Source organism: Eublepharis macularius, chromosome 4 (genome assembly GCF_028583425.1).
Source record: "Eublepharis macularius isolate TG4126 chromosome 4, MPM_Emac_v1.0, whole genome shotgun sequence".
In the NCBI taxonomy this organism is placed as follows: domain Eukaryota; kingdom Metazoa; phylum Chordata; class Lepidosauria; order Squamata; family Eublepharidae; genus Eublepharis; species Eublepharis macularius.
The window spans coordinates 75,293,631-75,318,355 of record NC_072793.1 but is presented as its reverse complement, the minus strand read 5'-3'; the positions used below and the strand labels follow the sequence as shown (position 1 = coordinate 75,318,355).

The window sequence follows — 24,725 nt, the reverse complement described above, 5'->3', positions numbered from 1 at the left end:
AGTCTTGAATTCCTCTGTTTGTAGGGCACCCATCTTGGGGAGTGGAAGGTCCTTTTGAGCCCTGGCTCTGCTCTGGTTGAGGCCAGTCTAGCCTCTATGGGGCCCAGGACCACCAGTAGATGTTTGTCAGCTGATCTCAGTGCTCTCCAGGGCACCTATGGTGAGAGGCGGTCCTGCAGGTATGCCTGGCCCTGTCTGGTAAGGGCTTTAAAGGTCAAAACCAACACCTTGAATTTTATCTGGAACTCCACAGGAAGCCAGTGCAACTGCTGCAAGATGGGAGTAATATGCGCCCTATATGGAGCTCCAGTGAGGACGCATGCAGCAGCATTCTGGATCCACTGTAATTTCCAGATCAGACCCAACGGAAGCCCTGCGTAAAATGAGTTACGGTAGTCCAATCTAGAGGTGACCATTGCATGGGTCACTGTCATTAGGTCCTGGGCCGAGATAGGGACAAGCTACCTGGCCTGCCAAAGGTGGAAAAAAACAGACTGGGCTACTGCTGCAACCTGGGCCTCCATTGACAAGGAGGTATCCAGTGTCACTCCTAAACTCCTGACTCTTGGAACAGGAACAAGTGGTGCTCTATCAAAAGTCGGGAGCTGGATCCCCAAATCCAACAGCCCACAAGCCAAGCACAGGACCTCAATTTTCACAGGGTTCAGCTTCAGTCGACTCTGTTTCACCCAACCAGACACAGCCTCCAAAGCTTTAACCAAGACATCCAGGGCAGAGCCGGGCCGGCCATCCATCGACAACACTAGGTAGCTAACAGCTGTTGTATAAATAATAGTCAATTGCATATTGATTTAGCTCTGCTTGTTTGAATCTGTTTTAAGTGTTGCATTTACAGATTTTAATTGTTAGCTAACTTACGTGAGCATATATTTTTAAAATAACGTTGTAACCTGACCTGAGTCTACTAAAGAGGAAAGCAGGCTGAAAATGCCTTACACAGATATTTTAGAAAGTCATATCTTTCTGCATATCTGTGAATTCCCCCAATTCTGTGAATTCCCTTGTCTATCCATGGCGTAATTGTACTGGGTTTTTTTTATTGGCATGAGCCACCCATTTTATTATAGTAAGTACATAATAATGCTGATAACACAATGATGAAATTACTGAGCTCTCATAGAACATTTCCCCATGTTTTATGTTCAGTACATCGTTGAATACCAGATGCTGAAGATAAACAAGGAGAGATCTTCATGTCATGGCAGGAAGAAGGCACCACCTTCATTCCCTGCCTTTGATTGGTTGCTTTTGCTAGTTTTTACTTTGCATACAAATCCTGTATCCCAAGCCCCCGCAACTCCACAATTTTTGACCACTGGTTAGGGCCTGGCTTGTCTTTCTTTCAGTAGTAAATGCTGAGGAAATACTGTTGCCCACCTGACCAAAACTTTCAGGGCCAAGCTACAAGTGACGAATGACTCTTGAACGGCAAGTGGATCAAGTGGAGGGCAAGTGAACAGGGAGGAATACACTTGCTGTTCAAGTGTCATTTGTCACTTGTAGTTTGGCCCTCAGAGTGACCTTGAAAGGGAGAAAAAATAAGGAAAGTAAACAGAAGAGGAAGTTGCACAATAATGGTGACGTCAATTACCTTCACACTGACTATGTGTAAATGTGCATTCTGTGCATGAGAAACACCAAATTTCCTGGTATCATAAATGATTGTGCTTTGAAGGAGTTGGTTAGGGAGCCAACTAGAGGAGAGATGAATCTCATTGTGAGATGTAAATGGTGTTTCACTCACTTAGGACACTCACTTACTGTTAAATTTAGCATTTATGTAAATGGATAATTGCCCCCAAAGTTCAGCAGGACCACATTTGATTTCAGATGAGGACAATTGTAAAAAATGTGAGGATTAGTAAAAAGGAAGATGGACTTGAAGGTAAAGATAGTATGTCCCTTCAATTTGGGCCGATTCCAGACAACTAACCTGAAGGCGCTGCATGCCGCCATGTTCCGGATCGCGATGGGGAAAACGTGAAATATCGCGTTTTCTCGCGCGAGTTTGGCGTGACGTTGCGCCAAACTCGTGTGAGAAAACGCGATATTTCGCGTTTTCCTCGTCGTGATCTGGAACATGGCGGCATGCAGCACCTTCAGATTAGTCGTCTGGAATCGGCCTTGGTTAGAATTATTTAAATCTACACTGGCTGCCCATTTGTTTCTGGCACAATTCAAAGTGCTGCTTTCAGTTTTACATAGTTTCTGGTGATTCCTAGAGCTGTGACATCTATTCCTGGTTTTCTCCAGAAGTAATGTAATGCCATCTTGCCTATGGTGTCCCCTATGTCCTTGCCCCCCCCCCAACTTCTGCTGGTTGCCAACCATTTGCTGGCACCACTATGTAGGGATGCTAAACAAATTATAAACTTAACAAATCACTGGGTCTAGATGGCAAACCCTCTAAAGCGTTAAGTTGTGAAATTCAAAATTGTTGATCTTCTTATGGGGCTTTTTCTATTTGTGAGAGAGATAAGGAGGACAGAAGTGCCCTTTTCTAAAATTCTAATGGGCGTTCAGTGTTAAAGAATTATTAAGCATACAAAGAAACAATCAGCATGGTTTTTCTGAAAGGAAATCGTCCCTATTTAGAGTTCTTTGGGAGCATTAACAAATATGTGGAGTGTGGACCAGGCTAAGAAAATAAATTGTTATTTGATTTGCATAATTAACTTACTATTTTTGGAAAGTACACATCAGCCTGACTTGAGTTGGGGACTTGGAATATGTCAACATTACATGTGAAGTGCATAAAATACTCTAAAGAGTTATAAATAAAGACAAAAATGGTTGCATGTATTGGTTCCCTGATGTTTATCTCTTGATTTACAATTCCCCATTTTGCCTCTTGCTTGCAACTCCAAGTGAATGACTTATAGTTTATACAACACTAAATCATCTGCCCGCCCTGAATTTACAACTAGTACTGTTCCTGTATCAAAAACCTCCACACACCAAAAACATTTCAAAATAATCCCATGGAAATTTGTAAGCTATCCATATTTTGTAAAGCACATGTTAAATCAGAAAGATGATCTATTTCTTTTCACAGATGAGAACTGCTCTAGGGGTTTACTGCTGGAAGTAAAGTATTAATTAAACTTGAACTACAAATATTTCTGACACATCAGGTTCAATTATTTAATGACAAACAGTAATACACAAAGATTTGTGAAACTGGTATCACAGGAAATCAATGTAATAGAAAGATTCTTTTGACATACTCCTTAGCAGAACTGCTTAAGTCATTTCAGTTATATTAATTCCTCAAATGGTTCATCACAAAACACATATGAGAGTTTAGTGCATGATATGCAAACTCAGTGGTTTCTTATAACTGGTGTGCTAATGAATCCAAAATTTCAGCAATTTCTTACAAGAAATGAACTCAGTAACAGGAAACTGCCATTGACTACATATCTGCATGGCTATTTTGTACCTTTACAGCAAATGTCTGGTATGTTGATAATTTGTTCTGCTCTGCCAATAGTTAGTTAATGAACAGCACAGTCCTAAGGACTGCCTTCCCACTGGAACCTACATGCCAGCATATCTGTGGTGCTCCTTGTCCCCTCCCTATGGACTTTCATTGGAGAGCTACACCGGTGCCCAAGCCAGGCAAGGCATGGTGAGGCCGCAGCAGGGAGTGCATGCCTCCTCGTTTCCCTGACAACCTTACTAGTATCTACTAATGGCCACGCTGTACCTCCTGACAGGCCTGAGAGTGGCAAGCAAAGGCGCAGCCAATGCACAGGCCATGATCTCCACTGCCTGTCAACACCTTTATACTCCCCTCCAGAGAGCAGGCAGCCAGGGACTACAGGCCCCCGTGATCATGGTGCCTGAACTGAGGCACCTAGCTCAGGGGATGTTGTCTGTGGGGAGGAGCCCAGGTGATGGCGAGACGGGCCCCATCATTCCCCATCTGGGACAGGCAGGGCGTTGAGTCTCCACTCCTTGATGGATGGCCCCCTAGCATAGACTGTCAATGTTGCTCACCTCCCCTGCAAAGAGCAAGTGCTCGGGGTGTAAGGACCCCCTGCAATCATGCCACACTCCCACAGAGGCACTTGTCCTGAGAGGAGTCCAGTGCATGGGTGGAAGGAGTTGCTCAGCCAAGCAGCAGGCAGGGAACACGGCAAGGGTCAGGCTGGCAGCCAAGGCGCTAGAGTTCTAGAAGTCCATCACCCCCCGCCACTGCTGCCCTAGTAAACAGTCATGTGCCCCCTCCATGGAAGGTGCAGCCTGCTTCAAAGGTGGCATGAGGTGACTGCCTCATCAAATGGGACAGAGCCAGCAGAAGGGTTTCAGCCAGAGCATGCCAGAGGAGCAGCTTGAGGGCACACTCCCTGGTGGACAAGGAGTGGACAGAATCCTACTCAAGGGCATGCTGCTGTCACTGTCTGTGGGGGGAGGCTTCCAGCGGGCTGGTCACATTGCCAGTGGCTACCTGTGTGCCTGGGCCACCACTGCAGGTGAGGGGATGAGAGGGGGCTGGCGATGGGCCACAAGCTACAGCTGTGACCTCCCCAAGCAGCCCCTCTGTGTGCCTGGTCATCACACATGACAACCAACTGATCCCCTAGGTGGTCCACAGCTGCCACTGCAGATGCAGTCAGACCAGCCATGCACATATGACCTGGGACACAGTCTCCCTCCACTCATGGTAGGTCTCCAAGTGCTCCCTCTTGATCACCGTCCACACAGTAGAGAGGATGAGGAGGATGTGCTGAGCAAGGCAAGATGCCCTGTGCCTGGGTCCCTGACATGGCTCCGCTTACCACATGTCCCACTCTGGTCTGGAGCCCACTGAAGCTCCAGTCTGGTCTAACTACCTCATCAGCTGCTACCTCCCTCTGTGTTCCCTGGGAGTGTTGCCCTGCCCCTATTGGAGGATGTCGAGTTTGCCTTCAGTGGCTGCCAGCTCTCTGGACCCAGTGATCCCTAGAGTCTGGAGAACAGGTGTTCCTGCTACATTGGCCTGATGTGATGTGGTCAGGGTTTAGAGATACACCACCAATCCAGCAGTAAATGTCAGTGTGCAGGCTCCTGGGCTGACAAAACCAGGAGCTCAGGTCATGTGGCCAGACCCCAAGCATGCTGCCTGTGTTCTGGGACACGTCTGCTGCTCCATCTACTCACCTCTGTCTCCTTACGTGTCTGCTTCCCTGGCACTGGGCTCATCCCCCACATTGGCTAGCTCCATTTCCTCCTGGCTCCCATCCTCGGCCCAGAGATGGAGGGTGTAGGCACAGGGTCCCCAGCAGGGTTGCCTGCTGCAGGGCCATGCAACCAGTTCAACCTCTTCTGTAGCCAGGGCTGGCTGGCCAATTCCTGGGTTACCCTCTTCCTCACTGCCTCTTCGCCCATGTCACCTGATTACTCAGGAGTGACGTCCCTGCCGAGCAATTCATCTGCATGAGAGATGTGAGGGTGCTAACAGATAACAAGGGAAGGTGAGGCCAGTCCCTAGGCCCCCCACTCTGGCTGGCCCCTTGGCCATTCATCACACACTCACCAGGCAGGACTTTGATGCCAAGCCAACTACGATGGGTGGGATTACCACACACTTGACTACCTCTGCTTCAGGCAAACCCTCCTGAACTGCCTGCTCATATAGGGTGCCCCTGACCACGAGTGCACGCACATGCTTGTCCACACAGGACAATGGATTGCATCGAGGGAGGGACAAGGGTGCAAAACTTTCTGTTTCTTCCTCTTCTACCAGTGCAGCATTGCTGATGAAAGAGGTAGGAAGAGTGATTCCCCCCCCCCCCCCCGTGTCCTGAATTCCTTCAGGGATTTTAAGGTCCCAGTTGACAGCTCTGTTGAGGCAAAAGTAGGAGCATGGAATGGGAAACTCTGGGAAACTATCAGTGTGGTTATTCCCTTCATCCTCTCCCATCTTTGAGGCACAACCCAGCACCTTGGTTCACAATGGAGCTGACTGATCTGAGGAGAGCGGAGTGACGTCTAGAATGGTATTGATGAAATTGATGAAATGTAGAGCTCATTAGAAATCCTATGAAGTGAGCAGCAAAAAAATCTGACTTCTCTGCTGCCACAGCTTTGGCTAGTTCATGCCCAGCTTAGTTGTTTAAAGTATTTTGGCACTTGTTGATTCCAAAGACTGTCTTTACATTCTCATGATCTAATTATTAGTTACAATGCTTTTGCAAAGCTATTTGCTGATAAATCTCTTAAATACATTCTGATTTTGATGCCTGTTGGAATATAGTTAAGACTAGACATGGGCATGAACCAAAAAAAATTAACGAACCTGTGGTTTGTGGTTTGGTGCCACCGACAAATCTGAACAAACGAACCGTAATGAACATTTCCCGTTACTGAACCACTTTGTGGTTCATGGGCATCAGAATGGCCCCCGTTACACTTAGGGAGTCCATATTCACAGGGAGTGTTTAGCAGGATCTCCTCCAGCCAGCACCCAAGTTTGGTCAAGATTGCAATAGATCTTGGAGTTATACCCTCTCCAATCCGAGGCCCCCAGGAAACTCCCACTCGATACAATTAGAGCCACCAGTTGATGTTGGCCCAGTGTACAAGGGGCTGGCTGTCAGAACTGCCTATCAGGGTTTGCAGGGATGAGATTGGAGTGCCATGGCTACAGAACACCCCCTTCCCCCTCCCTCCCCCCGGGTGTCTTCGCCCATGTAACCAACTGTAACCAATTTGCAGCTACATGGTTGGAAGGAAGACCTGCCAATCAAGGTCAGCTGGGCTTCGATTTGGGTTTCCAGGGTGACAGAAGGAGTGCAGACAGAGTTCAGGCATTCCCCTAGTTCCGTTTCCAAAGGAATTGATTGATCGTGCCAGACTGTCTGGCTTCATGAACCACAGGCGAATGCAATGAACCGGGCTTCCAACAAACGCTGGTTCATTGCCATGGACCCTCACGAACCACCGGATCGCGAACAGACGATCAGGCGCTTTGTGGGGGTTTTTTTGGTTCGTAATGCGGTTTGTGCCCATGTCTAGTTAAGACACTAGAAGGGTCCAGTACATTACATGGTCCATTTATTATTTTAATCCAATGCAATGGATGTTAACAAGACCTTGAGACTGATGAAGGTTGCACTGTGTACTTGTACTATGGACCCGTCAATCCTGAATACTGAAATCATGCAAGGTTCACATCAACCAGGCCCTGATGTCCCTCTTAAATCTATCAGTGACCCAGGGCATCTTTCCCCAGTCACTAAAACAGGCAGTCATCTGTCCACTACTTTAAAAGCCTTCACTAGTGAAAAATGATGTGGCCAATTATTGCCCTGACTCTAATTTACTCTTCTTCAGCAAAATGATAGTGCCATGACAAAACAACTTCAGGCTTTCCTGGATGATTCTTCTGCTCTAGACCCCATTCAGACTGCCTTTCGGCTGGAAGTGGTAGCTTTAGTTGACGGTCTCTGTTTGAATATGGACACAGGCCATGCCTCTTTGTTACTCTTACTGGATCTGTCTGCAGCTTTTGACACTATGGACTCCAATACCCTGCAGGAGGCAAAAGCAGGGATTAAAGGTTCCATTTTGGACTGTTTTTTATCATTCCTTATGGAGAGGACCCAGAGAGTTACTGTTGGAGACCAACTGTCATCAGTGTGTATCTTGTAATGGGGTTCCCTGGGCCTCAGTCTTCTCCCCAATGCCATTCAATCTGTATGTCAAGCCCTGTGGAGAAATCATTCATGGATCTGGAGCAGGCTGTCATCAATAAGCTGATGATACTCAACTCTATCTTTCTTTATCCAAATGGCCTGATGAGGCTGTAAATATCCTGAAGCAGTGCCTTACTGCTGTGGGTAAATGGTTAAGGGTGAAGAAGCTGAATCTGAATGCTGAGGCCTTGAGGAACATTGCGCTCCCTACCACTGCAGTGGTCTGCCTGCCACTCACTGACTCAGTCAAGGAGCCAGGGGTTATACTGGATCCAGTACTTTCTCTGGAGAAGCAAGTAAATGCACCAACAAAACAGGCATTCTGCCAGCTTAATTTAGTCTGGAAAATGGCCTCCTATCTGGGTTCATCTGATCTGGCCAGTTGGATCCATGCCATAGTTACCTCGAGGCTAGACTATTGAACTGTAAATGGGTCCACCTTTAAAGCCTACTGGAAAACTCTGCTTGGTGCAAAACACTGCAGCCTATTTCCTACTGGGTTCTAGACAGAACTCAAACGTTACTCTCATTCTGCAATTGGTTACTAATCAGTTATCAAGTTCAATTCAAAGTTATGGTTATTGTGTACCAAGCCCTTATGGCCTTGGGCCCACATATGTGCAGGGTTGCGGCTCCCACTATGCTCTACTGTGACAGTTTTGTTTGTCTGAGCAAAGCCTTCTAAAGGTGCTCATTCACATACATTCTCAATGGTGGCTCTCGCCTTGTGGAACGGCCTGCCTGAGGAGATCAGAAAGTTTCCTATACTTCTGTCATTCTGCATAATAAGCAAAAATGTTCAAGAGGGCATTTTAGAGATTGGAACTGTAACAGAATGGAACAGCCCAGGAGGGCAACTTTACAGTGGAACAGAATTGTAATCCAGTGCAATGATTATTGCAGGTCTTACCTGATTTTATTACATTGCCTTGTACCTTGTCTTATAGCTTGTAATACATTTTCTGTATTGTTTATGGTATATCTTTGTTTTAGATAATTTGTTTAAATTGTTCTCTCTGTAATCCTAGTTCTATTCCATTGTTCTTTGGTTATCTTATACTGACTGCCTGTAATCTATATCCTATAATCTGCCTGAGTTTCAGTGAGAAAGGTAGACTGTAAACAAAATAATAAAATATTTCTCCACATGAGTGCCTTGTAACCAGGAAATAATTTTCCTGGAATCAAAATGGATTGCTAAGGAAAGGGAAAGGAGAGAAGATCCATAACCGTCAGCTTCTTTCACTGATGGATTGCTGAACCCAGGCCACAATTTCTGAATCAGTGCATTTATTTATAGAGAAAACTCTTGGCACTATCTGTTGGAAGATTAAACAGGATATAAAAAAGACAAGGGGACAACCTTTTTTCTTTTTATGAATGCTAGTTTTAAGGTATAGAAAATTACTGACTTAGTTAAGTGATAGATATAATAAATAATGCTACTTTTACGATTCATTTTCATGTAAGGTATTGTCGATCTGTACCAGTTTTTCAAGGGTTAATAGGACATCTTTTAAAAATTCTCCTACATTTCCTCCAGTAGAATTCTTACATGTTCCAGTACAGAGTAAGAACTGTGGAAGAAATAAAAACCACAGATTCATTATATGTTTTATTTATTTATATAGAAAATTTCTAAGCAGCCTCTCCAGTTTTATAAAGCAAATTTATGAAAAATCTCTTGTACAGTGAAGTTCAAATATCCCTTTTTCACTCTTTCAATCGCAGCTACCCATTTTCTACATATTGGTAAAAAGATTATAACAACCACCTTATAAGGATGTTGTCCTGTTTTTTAAAGCAGTATGTGTAAAGCAGTTTTAATGTTTTGGATAAAGTGCTATCCAAATGGTAAGTAAAAAGGTGCTGGAAAGAACCTCATGTTTGGTGTAGTGGTTAAGAAGAGCAGCACGACTCTAATCTGGAGAAATGGGTTTCATTCCCTACTCCTCCACTTGAAGCCAGCTGGGTGACCTTGGGTTAGTCACAGCTCTTCCAGAGCTCTCTCAGCCAGGGCCAGCGTGCCCATTGAGGCAGGTCTGGCCCCCACCTTGAGTGCTGAGGTGCCGAACGGGGCGCCAGGGGCAGGGGTGCATGCTGTGGAGCTGGTGGCGGCAGCGCTGGTGGCTGAACGGGCGGGATGGGAAGCCACTCGCACACCGCCCCGGCCACTTGCCATGCTTGGCCTGCAGCTGCTGCAGCCTGCCAGCCCTCCCGCCCCGCGCTGCCACCGCTGCCAACATTGCCGCCAACAACAGAGTGGGAGGGCTAGGAGGACACATGTGCACCTCCCCAGCCACCCACCGCACCCTATTGGGAACACGAGCAGCCTCCATGCTCCGTCCCAGCTGCCTGCCGCACCAATGGGGCCAGCTTGCTGCATGATGATGTCACACGCAGTGACGTCATCACACAGTCCAAGGTGTGCGTGCGCACTCTTTGCGTGCACATAGGGGCAGGAACAGACCTGATGCTGTCCCCAGCCTCGGGCGCCAGAAACCCTGGTGCCACCCCTGCTCTCAGCCCCACCCATCACACAAGGTCATTGTTGTGGGTGCAGTAATAACACGCTTTGTAAACCGCTCGGAGTGGGTGTTAAGTTTTCTTTGAAAAATTGGATGTTATCTTCTTATGACTTTGGTCAGGCCTGATTCAGATATACGAATTCACTTGGCTCGCCACTTGTTCTGGATGACTCTGAATCAGGCCTGATTACAGTCATTCAGAACGCCCTGTAAGTACCGCTCCCCTCCTGCCAGATGCCAAGGAGACCTGGCAATCCTATAAACTATCAGACCTTTCTCCACATGGGAATTCAAAGCAGCTTACATAATTCTGCTCGATGACATCACTTCTTGAAGTGGTGCCATTGTGCTGACTGTGAAGTGCTCCTGTGCTTCTCATGGGGCCAATTCTCTGAGGATCTGCCTGTTTGGGGCCAAAATCAGAAGTGATATTGTTGCGCCCCGCTGGGTCACCTGGGTTGCCCAGGTGACAGGCAATCACTGAGCAGCTTGCCACCTCCTGCTGATCAACAGTGATTGGTGAGCACAGGAGCAAACCACCGAGACTTGCCCACCACTGGTGGGCTCCTGGGAACCCTAGGTATTTATTGAGTAAATAAATAATAAAAATAGCTGAAGATGAAGAGCAAATTAAAGGTTGCATGGTAGGTGGCAAGGAGAGAAGGAAGCAGATAAGGGTGAGGATATGGAGGTAAAGAGGAAATAGTGTGGGAAAAGGGGAAATGAGGTACCCCTTGTCTTTACAGATTCCCCTCTGTGCAATTAGATCTTGCCCAGAAACTGGCACCACCCAACTATGGGGAGGGGCAGGTAATGGCAGGTTAGCTTGTAGGAGGGAAAGAGAGACGAAAACAAGAAAAGGGGAAGAGAAAGAAGAAATAGTGGGTAGGGGAAATGAGATCCACCCCCCTATATCTTTGCTGGTTCCCGTTTGTTCAGTGTAAGTTTGAAGCCATCAGAACTCAGGATAAAAGGAACTTTGTTCTTTGGGTTCATTACACACCAATAAATACATACACTTTCTCACTCTAGTAACTGAGCACATGGATGGCTTGATACTGATTCCATATATAGCTAAATTATGCTATAGAGCTACTCCCATGCAATTATGGCTTCTCATCTGAGTTTGGCCATGGTTGTTGATATATGACTGGAGATCATGAAGAAAATAAATTCTGTTGATAGTCTTTAAAATTGTCTTTAGAGCTATTGATTATGAAGTCTTAGTGATACAACCATGTTTGACTCTGATATCTTGGTGAAATTTAGGAGCACTGCAAATCAAGCAGCACCGTTTTTCATTGACAAATTAGTCTTCTAAAAACTCGTGCATGTGTATTAGTTATTAACTTACTTTGCAATATTTTTTTATTTCTTCTTCACTTGAACTGAGGACAAGAATTTCTTCAGCACACAAGGAGTTTGGTTGTGGAAACTTATTTCTTATAACATCAAAACCTTCATCAACGCATGTCCACATACAATCAGTTTGGTACATCTACAAAATATTTTAATATTACTATGGGTTGTATCCAACCAACTGCAAACACTTTCATTGACAGAATAATAATGATCATGATGATGATGATGATGATGTCATCAGGGCGCTGGGAACTATTTTGAAAAACTTCGCCACTTATATGGAAAAACTGCAGCTTTCTGATATAACACCTACAGAACTGCAAAAGACTGTGTTACTTGGAACAGCGTACATTTTACACCGATACCTGGCTGATACTTAGGTCTCTGGTGGAAACTTGTATCAGCTCAGCAAGGCCAATCAATGATAACATGTGATCTTTATTTATTATTGATTGTTTTGTGTGAAATTTGAATAACAACAACAACAACAACAACTGCACTTATATACTGCTCTTCTAAACATATTGGTGCCTCGCCAAGAGAAGTGAACGAGTTAGTGTTATTATTATCCCCACAATACAGCTGGGGAGCTGGGGCTCAGAGGAGTGGCTTACCCAAGGCCGCCTACTGAGCTCATGGCAGTAGTGGGATTTGAACCAGTAGAGTGCTGATTCGCAGCCAAACCACGTAACCACTGTGCTACCACATCCCCTCACCCTCAACATTCTCTGAAATGCTGTCTCCCAAGGTTGAAGGGACACCTATGAATATTTTTAGGAATGATTTAGGGGTTTGCAATGGGAGAGAGAAAACAATGAAAAGCACATGCCTCCACTGTTGACAGAAGAGCCTGACAGAAAACTATCATTATATAAAACTCTATGGCTCATTACTCCTATAATAATTGTGGTTGCAGAAAACAAATTAACAAGAAAAAATACAGGATAGAAAATGACTAAGTAATATCTAACTCCTTTGGTATATTAAAAAGTGGTTAAAAACTTACATTAATAGAAATGTATAATTGTCTGACACATTTGGCATATTCCTCATTTGGCAAATTCCTTCCATTTATTTTCTATGAAAATATGTTGAGAACTCCACTCACCATTTATCTTTCATTCTTTTTAGAGAAAGATGTTCACCTTTGCATATATATTGAATCATTTAATAAAGTGGATGGCAAGAGTATAAATGGAATTGATCACTTCAGGTTTCTATACCAAAAGCAATATTTTAAAAATATAATCTTACCCAGTTAATAGGAAGATGTATATGTGCCTAAAAAAAAGCAACAAAGTCAGTATTAGGGGTGTGCACAAACCGTAAAAATAACAAAAATAACTGTTTCTGGGTCTTACTTGTGCCTGTTCAGAATGAACTGGCTGTTTGGTAGTCACAAAACCATGTTTTTGTTTTGTTTTTTTGTTTTTTGAGTTCTGGCATTTACCAGCAATACAGCGTGAGATCACATTCACTTTGAATCTGTACTGAATTTCAGCCTTCCAATCAGATTGTTGCAAGGGAAGAGCAAAGTACAATCCCAAAGGGAGCTGTCATTCCCCTCCTCCCCCCCCTCCTTGTGGGCTGGAGAGAGACTTTTTTCCTTGTGAAAGTAAAAAAAAGCCTAATGGTGAGGGAGGGGGGTTGCTTGTAGAATTCAAACACTTTGCTCAGTTTTCTTGAAACTTGGGGGGTTCTTTGAAGGACAGGCACAAAACACTCCCCTGCAATTTTGGTGACATTTGATTGAAAAATAACTCAGCACCACTAGAAATTCTCCATAGGGAATAATGAAAGTATAAAATGGGGAGATTGTTCAGGGGCCTGTAGAATTCAAATGCTTTGCCCAATTTGCTAGAAACATGGGGGTTCTTTGAAGGACAGGTGGAAGATTCTCTGCTACAATTTTGGTGAAATTTAGTTGAAAATGACAGACCCCCAGAAAGTAGGGTTGCCAGGTCCCTCTTCCCTCCCAGTGGGAGGGGGGCTAGAACTTACCTTGTACTGCTCGTGTGTCCCTATTCATGCAGGAGCAGAGTGCGTATGCACTCCTGGTGCATGCACAATAACATCACTTTGGGGAGTGACATTATTGTGCCGACTGCATGAAAACTCCCACATTTTGCATGGGGCCAATTCAACCCATTGGGGCCGAAATCGGCCCCAATGAAGTGCAAGAGAACTTGCACGGCCAGCGCAATGACATCACTTCTGGAAATGACATTGTTGCACCCCCCCCCCCGAAGCTCATGCACCACGCATATTCCCGGGGTGCCTGCCACTGGTGGGTGACCTCCAGGGTGCTTGCCACCTCCCGCTGATTGCTGGCAGATCAGTGGGCAAGGAGGCAAACCCTCAGTAGTTTGCCTACCACTGGCAGGCACCTGGGAACCCTACCAGAAAGGAATGATGAAATTGCAATGTTGGCTGGGGAAGGGACCCAACAACAGAGGCCTTCCTCTCTTTCTGAAAGGAAATAAACAACAAACCACAACAAGGAAGGAAGAAAAATGCAAGAATTTTCAGTGAAAAGGTTAGTCACTTTAAGAGTAGGGAAATGAAATGAAAGCAAACGGCATTTTTTTGAAAAATGCTGGTGGCTGGCTAGAGATCTCCTGCTGGCTGCTGTTTGATGGCCATTTTAGGAATTAGAAGAGAGAACATAGTGTGGCTGCACAGAGAGAGCAACCTACTTCGGGACTCTGTAAAATCACCCCCCCTTTGTTCAATCTGCTTGAAATTCAAGAGTTCTTTAGATTAGAGAGAGGGCTGTGTTCTGTGCAATTTTGGTACCGTTAAGTTCAAAAACAGCTGCCCAAGATAGTCCAGTTTGCCCTTCTTCCTCTTCCCCATTGGAAACAATGGCCATGAAAATCATGAGAATTGAAAAAGGCTAATGTATTCCCCACCCCACCCCAGCCCAGCAACACCCACTGCAAAACTACCCCATCACGATAAACATTTCACTCAACAGCCCTGGCTATGAAAACATAATGAATATTTTCTAGACGCACCCTTAGTCAGTATTGCTATCAAAACTGTTTGCATATAACTGAACAACATAAAAATAAAATTTGAAGCAGATGAATTTACTTACATATTCGTTAGTCAGGCAAAGTTCAATTTCATTTGACTGAAAGGATAACATTGGAACAATTTTGTAGTTGATTGTTTTTTGGTTTGAAAACACTTTTTTAAATGGTAGGCAACAGGGCTATCATAGATATACTTACCTGGGTAAAGTTGATTATTTTTTTCTTAAAGTCACGAACTTGACATCTTCCCATGACCTCTACTAAAAACAAACTGCAGAATACTATGTAGAACATCATTGCCATATATAAGCTTGAGAGCTATTCAAGTGGATGTTGTCAAAACAGTTAGAAGGACTCCTTGAGGCTTATACTTGAATAAAACCGTTTTTCTGTTGGTGGGAATAAACTGTTCACAAAACTAATATTAAATACTCACTATTTTCACCCCTTTGAGGGTTAGAGTACATTTTAGTAGAGTTTAATTTAAAGATGAACCCTCTGATCTGAGGCTTTTCCTGTACATTGTTGGAAATTCAAAGACCTTTTACCAAAATGAATATTTTGACCATTCTTAGATAAAATCACAATAGGAAACAATGGATTAACAAATATCTATGAAAGCATGGTGATTTCCTAGACCTAGCAGACTCTTATTGAAAACAGAGATTCTTCCACCAGCCTTCTAAAGATACAACATCCCTCATGATTCTAATATGTACATCATAATATGGGATTCCAGTAGGAATGTGAGTGTAACCTTTATACTCTGACAATTCCACTTAGAAGAACTGAGCTCTTGAGGATGAATGACTCTGTAGCTAGTAAGTGCTGCCTTGAGGAACATAGATCAGAATGATCTATACCAGTGGTGATCATTAAAGTCAGACCTGAAAAGATTCGCAGTTCTGCTTAGACATCCCACTTGAGGAAGTGATAAAAGAGCCAACATGAGTTTCAAACAGTTATATAAGAGCAGCGTTTGAGTCCAGTGGCAGTTTAGAGATCAATGAGAGTTTCAGGGTATGAGCTTTTGAGAGTCAGAGCTCCCTCCTTCAGATTATGTAACTGGCTCTTGTCCTTTGAAGCAAGACACTCCCAAAGATATATTTCCAATCAGTCTGGAGGGTGAAAAATCTGTCTCTTTTCTCTTATTTTTTTTTAAAAAAACTTTTATTGATTAATCAAAACAAAACACACAAAATGTACAATAGTCCAATACCCAATATCCAATATTTTTAAAAACTTAAAATTAAAAAATTAAAATCAAAGGGGAAATAACAATTTTTTAAATTTTGTTTGACCAGATAAACTGGTTCACTATTTTTGCCACTTTTAAAATGTATTTTCTGATATTTCTATGAGTAAAGTTCTAAATAGATATATAAATTTAGGCAATATTACACTCTTAACTGTTGTAATTCTATCATGCCATCATTCTATCATTCTATCATGTCTCTTTTCTCTCATATAAATTATCCATTGCTCCTATGCAACTACTTTTCATCCCAATATTCCAGATCTATCACCTTATCACAGGTATGGTACATGGTGAATGGAAAATGATTGAAAATGGCTTGAAGACAAAATTCATCCCCTTCAGTTCTTTGGTCTCCTTTGTCTTGTTACTTTGTGGCATTTATCTCCGTTAAAGCCTCGGGAGGAAGGGAAGAAGGAATATTAGCTGCTTTGTCCCAGAAAAACTGCTCAATTTTGTAGGTGGGAGTCAGAAACAGAAATAGAGGAATCCTATGAATGAGTTCCATGCTTGCTAATAACAACAACAACAACAACATTCGATTTATATACTGCCCTTCAGGATGACAACATCCACTCAGAGTGGTTTACAAAGTATGTCATTATTATCCCCACAACAAAACACCCTGTGAGATGGTTGGGGCTGAGAGAGCTAGAAGCTGTGACTGACCCAAGGTCACCCAGCTGGCTTCAAGTGGAGGAGTGGGGAATCCAACCCAGTTCTCCAGTTTAGAGTCCCACGCTCTTAACTACTATGTTACCTGAACTGGTCTCCTTGCATAAATATGATTTATGGGGGAATTAGCTAGCAAGGAAGACGGCTATACGAGAGGCGGTAACTGGAATCGAATCACCTGTGTCTACGGGGTCCCAATCCCAATAAGCCAAGTGAGTCTGGTGCTTCAAATCAATCAGTAACTTTTATTAAAGAACAGAACTTCATGCACATATACGCCAATTACTGGGGGAAAATAATCACACACACACACAAAGAGAGAGTCCTAGTAAATATAGCCAGAGGTGTGGGAATAGAGCAAGAGGGAGTAATTATATCTACCTATCCTGGAGAAGAGGTCCAGTACATGGAGGAAGAGAGTAGCTTCAAACACCAGCATCCTTAGCCAAGAAAGCAAGAAGCTTAGGGAAGTGACCCTAAGGGAGAATCCAGGAAGCTTGCACAATTTGAATGGGGCCAGGGCCTACCTTTATAGGTGAAATGTGTCCTGAGGTGGAGGAGAGTCCTCCGAGCAGTTAGGACAAAAGCACCAACGGCTAGTTCCTGGGCAAGACAAAAGGCTTGAATACTTTGATTGATAGCTGCTGGGGTGTATGAATATAAATGTAAAACTAGTTCTCGCACTGCATAAAAGGACGGTTTTCCTAATGAAGTACACTGGAACTAGGTTAAGTATTTTTAGGGAGGAGATAAATTCTGCCAGGAACAACTGTATGTGCTTATGAATGTCATTTGATCAGTTCCTCAATCACGGATAGGAGATCTCATCACGGAAGGAGGGAGAGGAATGTGCTAAATGGGTTTGACGCTGCGAGTCCTTCGTTGTGCTGGTCATGGGCGAGGCCAGGAAGATAGCAAGTCCAATCACCGATTAATCACCCCACATTCCTTTGTGGCATTCCATTCATGCCATGTCTCCCTGGCGGGATTCAGCAACTGCTAGAGGTCCTCTGATGGCCAAACCACAGCCATTTTATTCCAGAGGCCTGAACATTTTTGGTATTACCAGCAGCCATAAATATGAAGCTGTTATTAAAATGGCGGAGGCCAGGCCAACCGCTTACAACTACACCAAACTGGCTAGATATTCTCTGCTATGAGGCACACTCTCCTTTTCACTAAAACCTCTATTTGCAGAAGATCAATAGTTTTCAATGGGCTTTTCTCAGAAACAAAAGGATCTCTCCCTTTCTATTCCTGACTAGACATGGGCACAAACAGCATTACGAACAGAAAAAACCAATGAACAGCCGAATCTGCTGTTCTTGAACAAGCTGTTCATGAGGCCCCATCCTAAATGAACAGGTGGTCGTTGCAAGCCTCGTTCGTTGTCTTCAGCAGGCGTTTGGCAAGCCAGAGAGTCTGGCACCTGCTGCAATCAATCCCCTTGGCAACCGGAGGCTGGGAGGGACTGAACTCTGTCTGAACTCCTTCTCGCTTTCCTTCTGGCTTTAACCCTTCAAAGTACTTCCAGCAGAGAGTCCCGTTTTTGCCTCTGTGAAGAGAAAATTACAGCCAACGGGGAGACCTGTGGATCGTGCCTTTTCCGAGGTGCAATCTCTCTGAAACTTGGGGGGTCTTCAGAGGACAGTGAGGACTATGTCCCCTGCAAATTTGGTGGGTATTGGACATTGGGAAGGTCAGTTTCTGGGGTTTTAAAAGGACCCTGCCCCTTGCACATGGCAGGTAAGGGCCCTTTAAACTATCAGCTAGCAGGCAGCAGGGGGGAATCCCCCCCTGCCGCCTGCCAGCTGATAGTTTAAAGGGATCTTTAAAGGGCCAGGTAAGTGGGTTTGAGGGGGGGGTAAGTGGGGGAGTTTGGGATGGGGTTCTGGCCCCCACGAACAATGAAGAACGAACATGTCCGGGAACAGTTCATGTTTGTCCATGTTCGTTGTTCGTGGATGGCACCGAACGACGAACAGGGTGTTCGGAGTTTTTTTCCAGTTCATGCCCATGTCTATTCCTGACTCCTACCTACAAGACTGAGTAGCTTTTGGAGGGGGGGGCAATATGACTGATATCCTTTCTTCCTTTAGGTTTTTTTTCTGTGTAGCTCATACACAATTCTACATAAGCATTCAAAACAGGGCCTACTGTTATTGTAATGGTAGATCACAGTGATGTATTTGGATCATGGCACAGATCAAGGGAGAAAAGTAAGGGAAATGGAAAATGCTACCATATAAGCTTTTAAATACACAGGTTTACAATGGGAACAACCTAACTCTGAATTTCAATATTATAACTAGCATTGATTAAAATAGAAGGGGAGGTCACTCACAAGCAAAGATTAATGCTTGTTTTGCCTCAGGGTAGCCTTACTGAACAGTCCCTGGGTTTGTACAGAAAGCAGTAGAAATAGCAGGAAGATTAGAAATATAGATCCAATTCTACTGCATTTCCGTATAACCATATATTTTTATTCTTTTACTACCATATAACCATTTGCTTTTCAGTTACTTTGCAATATATATTGTTTGTAATCCCACTTCATCTTTCCTTTTAGTCCTTTACCCTTTCTTTTATGTTTCATAAAAACCACTTTGTTTGATTCAGACAAGCATAACTGCAAGTTCAAGGATTTCTACCCACAGACCATGACTCTCACCTCTCTCAACAACAGCCCCAAATGCACCCAGAATAGGATTTGGAGGACATATCTGAACAGCTAGTTTAGATCCAAACCTGTGTTGCCATTAATGCAACATAAATGGCATTAACACTTTTTGCAGCTATAGTTGTATCTGTATAGGATAATAGTGAGGCTGGTGTCCTGGAAAGGAATACACCACATACCATCTTTGAATGAAAACTAGCAACTTTATTGATTACAGCCATTGGATCATTGGCGAGGCATAGGGCTACAGATCTACTGCATTGAATGGTACCTTGCCACTTGATGGTATGCTTTCCCAGCACGCCTGCTGGGCACCTCGGGATGGCAGGGGATGTACTCCCACCCAGGCATGGCCCAGGCAGTGTCTGCAACCCAGGGTGAAGCCTGCAACAGCCAGCCCAGGTGTGTACCCTTTGGCTTCCCCAGGGCTCATTTCGAGGGGGAACACGCAGGAACGCAGTTCCAGCAGTTCCCCAAAGAGGTCACATGTCAGGTGGCCCCACCCACCTGACTCTTGGCCATTTTGGGCCCGTTCCAGCCTGGATTGGGCTGAAACAGCCCGGATCAGGCCTCTGACGGGTGGTGGATCACTCTCCCACTCAGCAGTGGCCTGATCCTGACCATTTTGGACCGCTTTTCGGCCATTTTCAGCCCCTTTTTGCCATTTTCAGCCCTGTTTCGGCCCTGAATGGCCAGGATTGGGTCCAAAACAGTCAGGATAGGTGATGTCAGGGTATGTGGCATATGCAAATCAGTTATGCCAATGACACACTTCCGGTGATGGCAGGGGGTGTGGCATATGCTAATGAGTTATGCTAATGAGTTCCTCCAGCTTTTTTTTCTATGAAATGACCCCTGGGCTTCCCTCAGATCCTTTAAGGGGATCCTGAAAAGGGGGAGGAGCTGCAACACAGCACAACTCACCCCGGTAGATCTGTCCCAATGCCTCAAAACCACTGTAAAGTTGTGACGAGAAACCACCTGGCTGTGGCAGGCACTCAGGGAGGGAGGGTAACAGTCTGCTACCTTTGCTGCCCAACAAAGGAATGGTGGCGTTGACCACAAGGGGCTGCTGCCAGGTTCCTCCTAAGCACCCTTCACTATGGTACAATCCATGCTCTCCACCCCAGCTGCAACTTCACCCTCCTATAAGCTTGTGAACCTCTCTCTTACAGTTCAATCCTGTGCAAAGTTATTCACAGCCTAAAGCCAATATGTTACTGGAGTAACTTTGAATAGGATTGCATTGCCAGGCTGGTAACAATGTCACATCCATACAATGTTATTTTACTGTATGCAGATGATATTGTGAGCCCTCAGGATGGCTGGGTTCCTCCTCCAGGCCGTTTGCCATCCTAGCTTGCTTCCTTTGGGGACCCGTGGCCTCAGTACTGGGAGAGCAGGGCCATCCTGGGACAGTCAGAGGAGGCAGTGGCTGGCAGCATGGGGTGGCTGGTTCTCCTTCCCTTAGGACTTGGGGTAAGTCTGTGACCCATGAAGAAGCCTGAGGGGATGTCTGTGGGTCCTCCCGAGCTGGGAAGATCAAGTTGGGGGGAGGGATTTATCCCTGAAGAATCATACTTTGAATCATGCTGTTATTGGTGAAAAGAAGGAGCCCATGCATTTTCCATTAAAAATTAAATGCCCTGTCTTGAGTCCTCTCATGGAGATTACACACACACATGTCATCATTATCTCACTAAAAGAGAAACATTCAATGCATGACATCCTTGTTAACTTTTCTGAATACTGATTGCATATCACCAACCCGTTTTGCATTCTGACTTCTCAAAACGTATGTCACCCCGACAATAAGAAAGAGAAAAGGAAGGAAGAGGGTAGAAATGTAAAAAGGCCATGGCTGGGAAGAGGAAATGAGTTTTTAGGTTTCCATGACAGAAACTCCAATGTCTGACTTAAAAAAAAATTGTAAAATGAATGCTACATTGGCGTAAGTGCGGCTGCCCCACTTCCCTTTAGTGGCTGGATCTAACAATAAATGCTTGAGAACCTGTTGCTTTAGTTCACCTGCTGCTCACCAACTGTCAGCAGGTAGCCGATTGCTCGGTGAGCTGTTTGGATGTGACTGACTAAATGGGATATGTTCATTTTGTTTGATGACACTGCTTTCTCATACATGGTAGAAAGCATAGTGCTGGTTGTCAATCCCTGCTTGAATGGTTTACCACAATGTAAGGAGAAGCAGTATTATGTATCCAGATATGGTGCTTTTTCATAGCAGCCCTCACCTTCATGTTTGCTAAATGTTTCCTTCATGTTTCCTAGTAAAAAGAAAACATTCAACTTGAAGTGAGTCTTATAGTTTAGGTTCTTTGTTTGCCTTCAGCATCTTCTCCTTATAATCATTAATCTGCTTCCCCCTCTATTTATTGATATTGGCAGAAAAATACCTCTCCTATTTTATTTTCCGTCTGAGGTGATTAGTGCTGTTATACCATGGCATTGGAGATACTGCCTAATGATAGAAATGGTGTAAAAGGAACAATTAATAAAACTTAAATGGTGACCACAGCAAACAGTTCAAGACTGAAAGAACTGAATCTGCAATAGCAAGCAGCTATTTCACAGGCCAAAAAGCTTCTTGACTAGAGATGGGCACGATAAAAAAAAAATACCGATTAAGCCGTTCGTGGATCCGGGCCGCTGCCGAACCCAGGCCACCGATTCTAACCGATCAAGTCCCATTTCCAATCCGGAATCGGGAAGGCCAAAGCAGGAGGGCGCCCTGCTGTTTCCAGCGATATAGGAATGGTGGTTTGTGGCAGCGGCCGCCAGGCCCTTCGGGCAGGGGGAGGAGGCGATGATCCGCCTCCCTTCAGGGAGGGAGGGAACATTCTCACACACACACACACACACACTTAGAGTAGAGGGGGGGAAGTTTTTAACCCGGCAACGAGCCACCTCCCCTCAGGGAGGGGACATTCCCAGGGCTGGATCTACGGTTGCCAGCACCCAGGGCAACCGTAGTCAGGCTCTTGCGCGCGCGCTCCTGGGTTGCCCCCCCCGCCCATGCAGCAAGCCGGCTGTCCCGGTGCGCTGCGGAGCTGGTAGCAGCACAAGTGGCTTGGCAGCTGCCCGCGCCGTTCACCTGCCCCGCAAGACAAGGGGTGACCGGCTTGCCCACGCACCCCTTGTCCTGGGGAAAGGCGAACGGCGTGGGCAGCCTCCCAGCCTCCCGCGCTGCCTTTTGCCTTTCCCCAGGACAAGGGGCGGTTGGGTTGCCCATGCCCCCCTTGTCCTGGGGAAAGACGAACGGCGCGGGTGACCTCCCAGCCTCCCGCGCTGCCTTTTGCCTTTCCTTTGTGCCCATGGCTTCAGAACACCCCCTTCCCCCTCCCTCCCCTGGGTTGTTGCTCCGTGGTTGGAAGGAAGCCTGCTAATCAAGGAAAGCTGGGCTTCCATTCGTGTTTCGAGGGCGACAGAAGGAGGGCAAACACAGCTCATTCCCCTGGCTCCGTTGCCCTGGGAATAAATTACTGGCGCAAGAGTGTCTGCAATTCCAAACAGAAACCAATATATCCGATCAAGTCCCAAACAAGCAAACCCCCGACTGCTGGATCGGTTGCCGTGGACGGAACCGATTAGCTGAGTCACGATGGCGCAAACGCCAAAATTGGGGTTTTTTTTGAAATCGTAATTTAGATCGTGCCCATGTCTATTCTTGACCAGACTTTGACAATCACTGAAGAGACCCAATCAGGTGCTTGTCTTGTATCTCTCATTTAGAAGAAAGTATATAAATATATAAATGTATAAATAAAGGCTCCCCTGAGGCTCCACACCAGGAATGCAGAGGGACATGTGCGAGCAGTCCACTGTACCCACAACGTTTAGGAACCCCATGAAGGAGGCAAACCTGGCCCAGAGGGGGGCCAACTGCAGAGGCCAGCATTTGGGGCAGGGTGCAAATGGGGGAAAGGTGGAAGAAAGGCAAACAAGCAAGTCAAGCAGACGCCTCCCCAGCTCCATCTTACCTGTCAGTGTGCCGTTGCCCTTCCCTGAGCCAGCACTCAAGAGATGGGTAACTTGCAAGAAAACTCAGGTGGAAGTTGTTAGATATTCTGAATAAGAGTCTCCTCCCACATGTGAGTGTGAGGTGCACCCTGAATTTTGCTAAATTCCCCCAGTGCACTCTTGCCCCACCACTGCAAACACTCTCTCCTGCCTCATGCTCTAAGTCCCCACAGCACGGGACTCTCAGGCAGAGCCTCTGGCTGCCTCTCCACTTACCTGGGGTCATGAAGGAATGGCCAGAGGTTATGTAGCATTCCTGTGGAGCTGATTGGACGCACGGAAGGGGGCTCAGTTGCTGCGGGGTTGCGAGAAGATTAGTTCCCAGGGAAATCTGCATCCTAAGTTCCAGATGTCCCTGTTATACCCATGCCAAGCCACAGTGATCGGGTGGGCGCCCTAGGAGGAGTATCGCCAGGCTGCTGTGCCATGGGGGGGGGGGTTACAATTGTGTAAGTCCAGGATATGCTGGTGTAACTCCTAGTCATCTTCCAAGGTGCCCCCCCCCCAGGATTACACTGATAGTTTTGTAAGCAGAGCCAATAACATAGGCAGTTTAAAGAGGAGAAAAAAAGAGCAAAGAAGACTGCACTAACGTCTGCCTGTGCCCCCTTGCCATGAGTAGAGAAGGACAAAAGTGAGTCTGGGAGATACAAAACTCCCATTGAGCATCTACTTCAAAGTCCTGGTGTCATCATCACTCAACAAACACAAGGACGTCATAATGTGTAAACTGACTTTTAGTCTTCCATGCACACTATGTTCTCCCCTCAAGAGAACTAATCATTATTGTGAAGTATAAACAAAAAGCAATGGATGTGGTTAAAATGTATTTTTGTGTGTGAGAGTTAAACCTAAATAAATCTAAGAGCAGGCATATAAATCCACCTTGGGTACATTTTGAGTTGAAAGACTGGGGGGAAATAATCTGTCCTCCATCTGGCTCCACCCCATCTCTCCTGAAATAGCATTTCTGCTTATCCTTCTAAGAGTCAGCAACAGCAATATCCTACATAGTTATTTTTATATATATATTTATTTTTTTCCTTTTAATTCTGGTGGCATGCTTTTTTTTCTCCCTTAAGCAATAATTTCAAACATATAAACAGTTAAATGTTGAAGAGGGGAGGTTTGGAGATCTATTCTGAAGTTCAGTTTACTTTGGCAGTGTATAAGCCCTACATCTGTTAATGTATAAGCTGGTCAAAGAAATGTACGTAGCATGCATCTTTGAGATATTAATGCAGCTTGGAGCTTTGAATTAATGTTTAGACCTTCTTCCTGGAAAACTAACTGGCCTGTTTCGTGGAACATCATGGCTTAGGGTAATTTTGATATCCATTGATTAAGAGCCTTCTTGGTACTCGTAGGTTAAGGGCCGCATCCCATTTTCTGGTCAGATACACTGGACATTTGCACTCTCTGGTGTGCTACAGTGATGTTTTCTCAACT

General features: G+C 45.1%; 1 long non-coding RNA gene across 4 annotated transcripts; it reads right to left on the bottom strand.

Moving 5' to 3' along the window:
- Positions 1-3,234: 3,234 nt before the first annotated feature.
- On the bottom strand, positions 3,235-23,900 carry LOC129328379 (uncharacterized). Of its 4 annotated transcripts, none has more exons than XR_008596867.1 (3): positions 12,848-23,900; positions 11,586-11,910; positions 3,235-9,280 (listed from the first exon to the last, which is right to left on the bottom strand). It is a non-coding gene; the product is annotated as an uncharacterized LOC129328379 (long non-coding RNA). The 4 variants fall into 4 exon arrangements; XR_008596868.1 differs by having other exon boundaries at positions 11,586-11,729; XR_008596870.1 differs by having other exon boundaries at positions 11,586-12,874; positions 14,694-23,900.
- Between the last annotated feature and the right edge of the window lie 825 nt (positions 23,901-24,725).